The 9544-nt window shown below is 49.5% G+C and overlaps 1 protein-coding gene across 5 annotated transcripts in view; it reads left to right on the top strand.

Annotated features, from left to right (window-relative positions):
* Nucleotides 1-2174: 2174 nt before the first annotated feature.
* MRAS (muscle RAS oncogene homolog) overlaps nt 2175-9544 on the top strand; it is a 57221-nt gene continuing 49851 nt past the window's right edge. For 2 of the 5 annotated variants that reach the window (XM_035277935.3, XM_035277936.3), the window contains exon 1: nt 2680-2868. The gene's annotated coding sequence lies outside the window, so the exon portion shown is untranslated. Of the gene's footprint in view, nt 2436-2679; nt 3474-9544 lie in introns of those variants that run through there. The other 3 variants (XM_017965805.4, XM_035277937.3, XM_017965806.4) reach the window with 3 other exon arrangements.

The raw sequence follows: 9544 nt of genomic DNA, 5'->3' as shown, positions 1-9544 counted from the left end.
GGAGCCCCAGGTAGGTGGATTGCTTGAGTCCCAGGAGTTTGAGACCAGCCTCAGCAACATGGCAAAACCCCATCTCTACAAAAATACAAAAATTAGCCAGGAATGGTGTGCACATGTAGTAGCAGTCCCAGCTACTCAGGGGGCTGAGGAAAGAAGATGTCTTGAGCCTGGGAGGTCGAGGCTGCAGTGAGCTATGATCACATCACTGCATTACAGTGTGGGTGACAGAGCCAGACCCTATCTCAAAAAAAAAAAAAAAAGGAAAGAAGAGAGAGAGAACCCCAGGTAACTGGGTATGATTATTAGCTGTTTAAGTTCTATTTCTGAGAAGAGGTTTATTACAGATATGTATATGAAAGCAGTATAAAGACACTGCTTTGACTCTTGTGTAGATGTTGTCTCAGCTCAAGCTGAGGGCAATGCGTCAGGGTCCTGTGGCAGTCAGGGCCCAAGAGAGGACATCTCTTAACACAGGGAGCCCATGAGGGGGTGACAGACCACCAGGATGCACAGATCCCTGCCGGCCTTCCCAAGTTCTATGGTAAATAGAGGGGGTAAAGGGAGTCAGGTTCTGGGGCAAGACCAACCAGTCGAAGTAAACTACTGTCCCTCAAGCCTTCTCCCCAACCAGGTCTTTTACTCCCTACTGCTAAGGAAAGATACTCTTGATGGCACCCAACCTGGTGTCCCCTTCCCTGTGGACTCTTCGAGTCTAGAGGGCCTTTGGGGCAGCAGTGGGAATGGAGGCACAGGGGGTGCACAGCAGTTCTCTTCAAATGGCTGCATGGGTGGCTGAGATGCCAACGGAAGCCTGTGTGGGATTGAGAGCCTCAGCATGGCAGGCAGGGTCAGCAGTGCTGTGAGGCTCCCTTAGGCCTGGGGGAAACCTGGCAAGGGAGTGGGTTCCCTGGACATGTAAAGCTGGTTATGTCACTGAGGTCCACCCACAGAAAGAATGTCCTCAGAAATGATGCTGACAATCAAAACCACAATGAGGTGCCACTTCGCCCCCAATAGGATGGCTATAATGAAAAAAGACACACAATTACAAGCGTTTGCAAGGATGTGGAGATATTGGAACACTCATACATTGTTGGTGGGAATGTAAAATGGTGCAACTGCTTTGGAAAACGGTTTGGCAGTTCCTTCGAAAGTTAAAGATAGAGTTAACATATGATCCAGCAATTCCACTCTTAAGTATATACCCAAGGGAAAGAAGAACATATGTTCATATACAAAGACTTGTACATGAATATTCATAGCAGCTTTATTCACAGGAGCCCCAAAACAGAAACCTATATATTCATCAAGTGATGCACAGATAAACAAAAGGTATAGACATACAGTGAAACATTACTCAGCCACAGAAAGGAATGAAGCACTGCTATATGTTACATCATGAATAGATCATTAAACATTGTTTACTGAAAGAAGCTAGTCACAAAAGGCCACATGTATGATTCCATTTATAGAAAATGTCCTGAATAGGCAAAGAGATTGAAAGTAGATTAGTGGTTCCCAGAGGCAGGGGGAGGGGTGAATGAGGAGTGACTGCTAATGGGCAGTTTATTTTTCGGGGTTAGGGGGATAGGGGGAGTGGGGAGACAGGGAAAGTTTGTTTTTTGCAGGGAGGGGGCACCCTGGGGAGTAGGAAGTGGTGAAAATGTTCTGAAATTAGCTCATGGTTATGGTTGCACAACTATGTGAATATGCTAAACACCACTGAATTGCACTTTTTTTTTTTTTTTTTTAAGATAGAGTCTCATTCTGTTGCCCAGGCTAGAGCGCGATCTCGGCTCACTGCAACTTCTGCCTCCCGGGTTCAAGTGATTCTCCTGCTTCAGCCTCCCGAGTAGCTGGGATTACAGGCACGTGCCACCCTGCCGGGCTGATTTTTTCGTAGAGATGGGGTTTCACCCTGTTGCCCAGGCTGGTCTTGAACTCCTGACCTCAGGCGATTCACCCTCCTCCGCCTTCCAAAGTGCTAGGATTACAGGCGTGAGCCACCGCGCTCGGCTTGAATAGTACACTTCAAAAGGTGGAATATTATGGTGTTGAATTATATCTTGATTTTTTTAACGGGGGAAAACGACGCCGCTGGAGAGAGTTAGCGGAACTGAAACAATGAAATGGTGCACGCTTGTCGCCAGTCCCCGTCGCATCCATCCCAACGAAGTTTGGGCCCTGGAACTGTGCACCAAGAAGGCCTAGAAGAGACGCTGGTGCAGGATCGGGAAGAAAGACGTCTCCGGATTCGAAGGGAATGCGGCTAAGGTGGCGGCGGAGGCTCGCCTAGGACTGGAGAGCGTGCGTCGGCTCAGAAGTTGGCCGGGCCGGAGCGGAGATTTAAAGGTTGGAACGCAGAGGCTCTTAAAGAGGCCGGGGCGAATTCCCATTCAGCGTCCACCTTAAAGCCAGCTCCCGGGCGGAATCGGGTAAGTGCGCGGGGCCGCGGGGGAGGCGGCGGCGCCGACCCCAGCCCCTGGCTCGCTTGCGCGCCCTGCCGGGCCCAGGGAATTCGGCACGGTGGGCTGGATTTCGCAGGCCGCGCGTCCTGGGGGCCGGGGTGCACGCGAGGGCAACGGGGTCCAGGCACCCGGCCCGGGCTCCCCTGCCGCGGCGCTCTATTTTTAGCAGGCACTGTGGCAATATAAGGAATGCGCGGCGCGCGAGGCGCTCGGGGCGCACGCTGGCGGCGCGGTCGCTTTAAGGAGGCGCCTGGGCGGGGACGGACTGGAGCGGCCGGCTGGCGGGGAGCCGTCAGTCCGGCGGCCGCGGGGCCCGGCGGGCGCGGCGCTGCCTACTCACCGGCGCGGGCTAGCAGGGGGCGGCCTGAGTGCCTGAGCCGAGCCGGGACTGGAGCGCGCGGTGAGTGGTCCCGCGGCCTTGGAGGGGAGGGGGCCCCGCCGCGCCGCCTCCCCCGGCCGTCGCTTTGTTCCGGGGCGGGAGGTGTGGCCGCTCTCCGGACTCTGCCGCGCTCTCCGCTAGCGGGGTGCGCTGTGGGACCGGCTGTGCGTGGCGTTTTGCCCTCATCGCGGGCTCCAGCGTAACGGTGTGCGTCCGGGAAATCGGCCACGACCGAGACCCCCAGTGGGGAGGGCCTGCGCGCCGCTCAAAGAGACCCTTTCATGGTAATCACCCCTGGGTTCCTTGGCTGCCTCGGCGAGAACCCGGCGGGTATAGATGGGCGGCAGGACGTGGTGGGAGGGGTGGGGAGCTCTTTCTCTACCTCCCCTTCTTAAGATGGCGTTAACGGGAGGAGGAATCCTCCAGGGAGTTGACAAATTCATCTGAATAATAAAACGCAGCCTCTTCATAAACAACCCTTCACTGCTCCCGGAGGTTTGGGGAGCTGGAGCTGTGGTCACAACTAGGGCCTGGGCTCATACATTGAACTGACCTGGCTGGGGCGTCAGACACGGTAGCAGTCCTGCCCCAGGGAAGGCAGGAGCACAAAGTGACAAGCCAGTGTGGTAAGTGCTGAGATCTGGTAAGCCCACGGGTTGTGGGAGCCCCCAGGGGTCCCTACTCCAGAGTGGGAGGTGAGGGAAAGCCCCCTAGATGTCTGGCCACAGGATGGACACTGGACGCCCAGCTAGACTCTGGCCTGGGACAAAGCGGAGTCTGGAGAGGTGGACAAAGGCCATCAAGACCACTGGGGCCTTGATCATAGAGCTCTGGCATTGCCCCTACTCCCCAGTGGCCCCTGATAGTGTGAATCCTCCCTGGTCTTGCTCCTCCAGGACCCACTCTGCCCTGGACCTGACCAGAGAGGGTGGCTGACAAGGCTCAGAATCGTGGCCTCCAGAGGTTTTTCTGGCAGCAGGAGTAAGATGGAGATATGAATTAAGAGCTCTGAAGCTCGGCTGTAATAACAGCAACCAACAGGGCTTACAAAGACCAGGCACTTGAAGTGGATTTGCTCATCATTTGACAAGACACCTCCGGAAAGATTTTGTTTATTATAAACGATGGAGGACCTGGGGTGAGAGAAAGAGCCAGCAGCTTGCCCAAGATCTTATCCGAAGTTCATGCTTTTGGCCACGTGGCTGTCCTGGGCTTGGGAAGGCTTTGGTGCAGCCTGTGTTAGAGTTTTATAATATATGGTTTTATAGTCATTCACTATAGACATTCACTGGTGGGTTGAAGTGTGAGGCAGTGAGCTGTGGGTATTAATAACTGACTTGTGTCAGAAGCTTAGCAGTGAACAAAGCACTTTCTCGGATATAGTTCTTAGAGCTTCTCCTGCTTCTTTTCCCAGGGAAGAAACTTGAGCTGCTAACATTTTGTAAACCTCCTAATTTCCTGTAAATCACATGTCCCTACTGACTGAGGCTGAAAATGTCTGGGGTAATGGTTTTCACCCTTAGGTCTGTTCAAACTGCCCAGCAGTCAGTTAACTTCTCTCTGTGTAGTTTATGGTGTAGTTTGTCCTTTTTCTGCCAGGGTAGAAGGCATGGAGCTTTCATGCTCTGGGGTTTTTGAGGTCTGCCAGCCTCTGGGGAGGGAGGTGTTGAGCAAGCCTCGTGCTCTCGGCATTTCCTAAAGGCAGGGGGTGGGGGTAGTCAAGGCCCTCTGGTGAAGTAAGCCATTGTCTCCAGCGCTGTCAGCTTTGCTCCTCCATAAGACAGTTGCTAGTTTCCACCTCTGTTTTCACCTACATAAGATATCTTGTGACAGTTTAACTTTTATGTTATTCTTAGCTCTAGCTACCGGTATTTCACATCTGAACTACTTATAAAGTGACAAGCAGCCAGAGCAACATAGTGAAACTCCATCCCTACAAAAATTAGCCTGGCCTGGTGGCATACACCTGTAGTCCTAGCTACTCTGGAGGCTGAGGCGGGAGAATTGCTTGAGCCCAGGAGGCAGAGGTTGCAGTGAGCCATGATCACACTGCTGCACTCCAGCCTGGGTGACAGAACAAGACCTCGTCTCAAAAAAAAAAAAAAAAAAAAAAAGTAACAAGTTAGTTACCCATGGGGTTGGTTTGGTTCCTGAGCTCTAGTGATCACCTGGAATCAGTTGATCTGATTAGTTAGTTACCCATGGGTTTGGTTTGGTTCCTGAGCTCTAGTGATCACCTGGAATCAGTTGATCTGACTAGTTAGTTACCCATGGGGTTGGTTTGGTTCCGGAGCTCTAGTGATCACCTGGAATCACTGTTGATCTCTGATGAATTAGGCTCCTAGGATGACTGGTCCTAACCTCAGTCAGAATCACATATTGACCAGCCTCCTGGATCTAGTGAGTTCTCAGGGACATGTGGTCTCCATAATATATTTCATATCTGATTTAATCATTGTAATCTGTTCTGCCAATGAAATGCCCCCATACAGAGTACGTCTCCCTGAAAGCAATTGAAAACATACTTGCTCAAGAACATTGTATGGTTTGCACAAGCATACTCATGTGAATTGAATGGGAACCCATCCTTGTATGATGCTGGAATGGAATGTTCTTAAGTGTCCAGAGGGTTTTGCATTGAGTTCCAGAGGCTCTGCATCCGCCAGGCCCTGGGCAGTCATAGAAGGTACAGTCATCTTTATCTTGAGATGGGAAAAAGAAAGGAGCTGGAGGAGTTCCGTGAAACCTGGGATACCTGGCAGGTACCCATTGTCTAGGGACCAAGCACAGAATTCAGGCTTTGAGAGGAATTTTGTTGCTGGACTCTGAGGCCCTGCCAGCCCTCCTAAGTCTTGGATCATGCCTCTGAGCCCTGTAGTACTGCATCAGTAGGGATGCTTTTGGCTGCATCCCCAAATAACAGAGAGCTCAGGTCTCCCAAAGATGCTCTCTGCCCTTGTGAGATCTCTGTACACAGGAATGGGATATCAGTGCCACTTCCAGCAAGTTCCTGCATGGGACAGGTGACCACAAAGGCTGAGGGTCTGGAGTTTGGAGTAATGGGTTTTGTCTTCTTGAGTCACAGCGTCTTTAATATGCTGATGAGAAGCCCCAGAAACTGATGTAAAAGTTGGACATATAATTCGGGGGATTCGTGGATCTCTGAAAACCAGCCCTGGATCCCAGCTTACCTGTCTCTGGTCTGAAGGCACGTGACTTCCCTGATATTCATGGCGGACCTATTCTGTGAGCCCATTGTGAAGCCAACTCAGCATGCCACTCCAATGTGGTCTGAGAGGGCAGAGATGGGGGCCACATCTAGAGTGGGACAGCTATCATTGCCCAGCCTGTGAGTTGAAGACTATGCAGGCAGCCAGTGGGTCTGACAAAGAGGTCAGTGCTGGTGCTTTCTCATACTTCAGCAGAGGTGATGATGTTCAGGCCCAGGTGGAGACCATGTTGCACTCGCCACGCATTCCATGGCACCCCATCTCTTATTCTCTAGTAGCATTCCCACTACCTATGTGACGCTGCTGGTTACACCTATTTCCAGAGATTCCACCCTTGCCCTCCTTGCCCTTGCCCCCACCACTTAGCCCCTAGGGCTGTTTCCAGCATGATCTAAGACAGCTTTCTGCAAGCATTCCTCTTGTAGGAGTCATGAAGCAGCAATGTGTGTTTTACTTCTTTTTGTTGTTGTTATATTAAAAAATATTTTTTATATTCTAGTCCAATCCATATTGTTTTATTTTTTTGGTTATATATTATATATAAAAATACATTTTTTTTTGTATTTTGCTTCTTAACGTCCCTGTCATTGTCCTTAATATTCTTAGTAGCTTTACTAGGTGGGGCCTGCTGCATGACAATGTGGGTCATCACTGGGTGCTGAGGTGTCATTCTGAGTCTCAGTCACGGTCCTGGCATCAGGCTACCTTGAGGGATGAAACAATATGACTTACATATGGGTTGTGTTGCTAGTGAGATTTTGGAGAGCCCCAAGAATGAATTTGGCTGTGCAGCATGTAGCGGCCAAACGAAGTAGGGTGGGTGGAGAGTTGGGAGCTCTGGTTCCAGCCGTGGTGACTATCTATAGGGCCTTGTCTGGGTCCTGTGCTACGCAGGCCCAGGCTCCATCTGTGACTTCTCCAGCCCTCATCATCGTCATGGGGATTAGATAAAATGCACAAATGAAAATATGCTTGGGAGACCAGAAAGGGCCAGAAGAATGAAGAGCATTACCAGTATTCAAGCAACCTTCAGAGGACAGAATCCTAGACCCAGAAGGAGCGCCCTTAGTGTATTAAGTTGAGTCATACCCAGTAGAGCACATTTCTCATAGTGGCGGGAAGATGATTTTAGGTGGAATACAGCATCCTTCATTTTAACAGTTACATACTAGTTTATTTAAATGTATTATAAAAATACATCACAACAAACTGGGGTTTGTTTATGGATATTTTCCTCAGATTAAGGCTAATGAAATATTTTAAGTTAAAATATATAGCAAAATTTTTAAACATATGTTGGTTTTCAGCTTAAGGTAGTCATAGTACAATAGTAGACAAATGTGGCTCAAATGTGAAAGTGGACTCCTTGAGGAAAGGCTGGGAAACTTTCAGCAGGGGAGTCCTTCCCTCCCTGACAGTCCATTAGGGATGTGTCTTTGACTCCACCTGGACCCTTCTGGAGCCACAAGGTTTGCTACCCTTTGAGTCAGTCCACTGCAGTTGGGGATTCTCTCATTCTTGGGAAGTTTGGTCCCTTCTCCCCTTAACCTGTCCCACTAGGTGTGTCCCACATGAACCTTTGGCAGTCCTACTTTTCTCCAGCATAAGCAGCTTTACTTTCTTCAACTGCTCTTCAAGTGTCATGGTTTAAAAACGGCCCCTCTGTATGTCTGTCCTTTCTTGCATCCGCCCACCCATCCATTCATTGATCCATCTCTCCATCCATCTTTCCTTCAGCAAAGACTTGTGGGCTGGACCCTGTACCGTATATTTTATATTCGCTATCTCTAAGCTTCACAACAATTTTGTTAGATGCGGTTAACCTTTTATAGATGTGGAAACCAAGGCTCAAGGAGGTTAAGTAGGTCACCCACAGTCATAACCTGAGAAGCAGAGTCGGGAAGGAGTCTGGCCATGGTCTGTCTCTTCCTAAAGCACATGCTCCTTCTGTTACACCGTGCTGTTCTCAGCACTGGATGACCAAAAATGCGATCCCTTCTCTCCTGGTGCTTAGGGGACATATCCCATGGAGGTGTGTGGCTCTACATAATCAGTGTGCAGTGGGCAAAGACCTCACAGGGATTGAGGATGGAGCAGCCTGTGCACAAAGATGTGGTGAGGCGGCAGAAGCCGCAGGGGTACAGAAGACGCTGGCTGGCAAACAAAGGCAGTGAGTGCCTAGCTGGCAGGAGCCTTCCCTGACTGTCATTAATCTTTCAGTCACAAATGAACCCCTAAATCATTTGTGTACTTTTTTTTTTTTTTGAAAAAGAAAAACGTAAAGGATAATATAACAAATACCATGTACCCATTACCCAAAATGAACAGGTATGACCATTTGTCTGCACTTGATCCTTCTCACAGTAGGGCTGGAATTAAAACCACACCCCTTATCCTTTGGCCTGGCCTGTTTGGGCCCATCCTCAGCCTACAGTGGGCTTTTGGGAGCATTGCTCCTGGGTTTTCATATATTGACTCTCTCTGGGGGCTTCATGTTCTCAGTTAATGTGATGACTTTGCCAATGGGCCTTCCTGGACTGAAGAGCCTTTTGCTGCTTCTGACACACTGGGGAGAAGCCACTCTGGGGAGAGCGTGTGTTTTTGGCTGTGACCTTTATCAGAGAAGTTCATCCATCCTCACAAATACTTGTGTTGACCATTGTGGGTTTAGCCAGGCTCCAGAGCATGGTTTAGTCATAGCTGCCTAAACTGAACTGTAATGTTAATGTTAAGTTTGTATATTTGGAAGAGAGAGAAAACATAATTCTCTTTTTATAACTAAATGACAATGATAACAAAATACTTTGTTGTTGCTGTTATTGTTAGCAGTGAGGTCTCACTCTGTTGCTTAGGTTGGAATGCAGTGAAGTAATCATAGCTTATCACAGCCTCGAACTCCTGGGCTCAAGCCATCCTCCTGCCTCAGCCTCTTGAGTAGCTGAGAGTATAGGCATGTGCCACTATGCCCATCTAGTTTTAAGAAAAGTTTTTGTAGAGATAGGATATCCCTTTGTTGCTCAGGCTCATTTTGAACTCCTGGCCTCAAGCGATCCTCCCACCTCGACCTCCCAAAGTGCTGGTGTTATAGGCATGAGCTGCCACACCTGGACACAAAATACATTTTATATTCTAAGGTATAGGATTACTTTAAGAGAAGGAGACTTACGATGGAGTACTTTCTAATCCATAACTTCACAGCTTTCCCTTCCGGAAGCTTTCACAGAAAAAAACCAGGTGCCTGGTACTGGGCCCTTCTCTGCCGAGCAGGAGCAAGGCAGCAGAGCCAGCTGCTGCAGATAGAAACTCCTCATGATGACAGGATGCAGCTTCTCACCCGACTGTTTGCAGCCTTCTCCTTTCCACCCACTGATTGACTCCTGAGCTGAAAGGTTACGTGATCCTATTTGCATGTAGCTTGCCATGAGTTAGAACAGTGAGTAAACTCCTCCTTTTTAAAGCTGTGCAGA

This window comes from Callithrix jacchus, chromosome 17, assembly GCF_049354715.1.
Source record: "Callithrix jacchus isolate 240 chromosome 17, calJac240_pri, whole genome shotgun sequence".
Taxonomy (NCBI): domain Eukaryota; kingdom Metazoa; phylum Chordata; class Mammalia; order Primates; family Cebidae; genus Callithrix; species Callithrix jacchus.
This window is presented reverse-complemented; position numbering and strand designations above follow the sequence as displayed.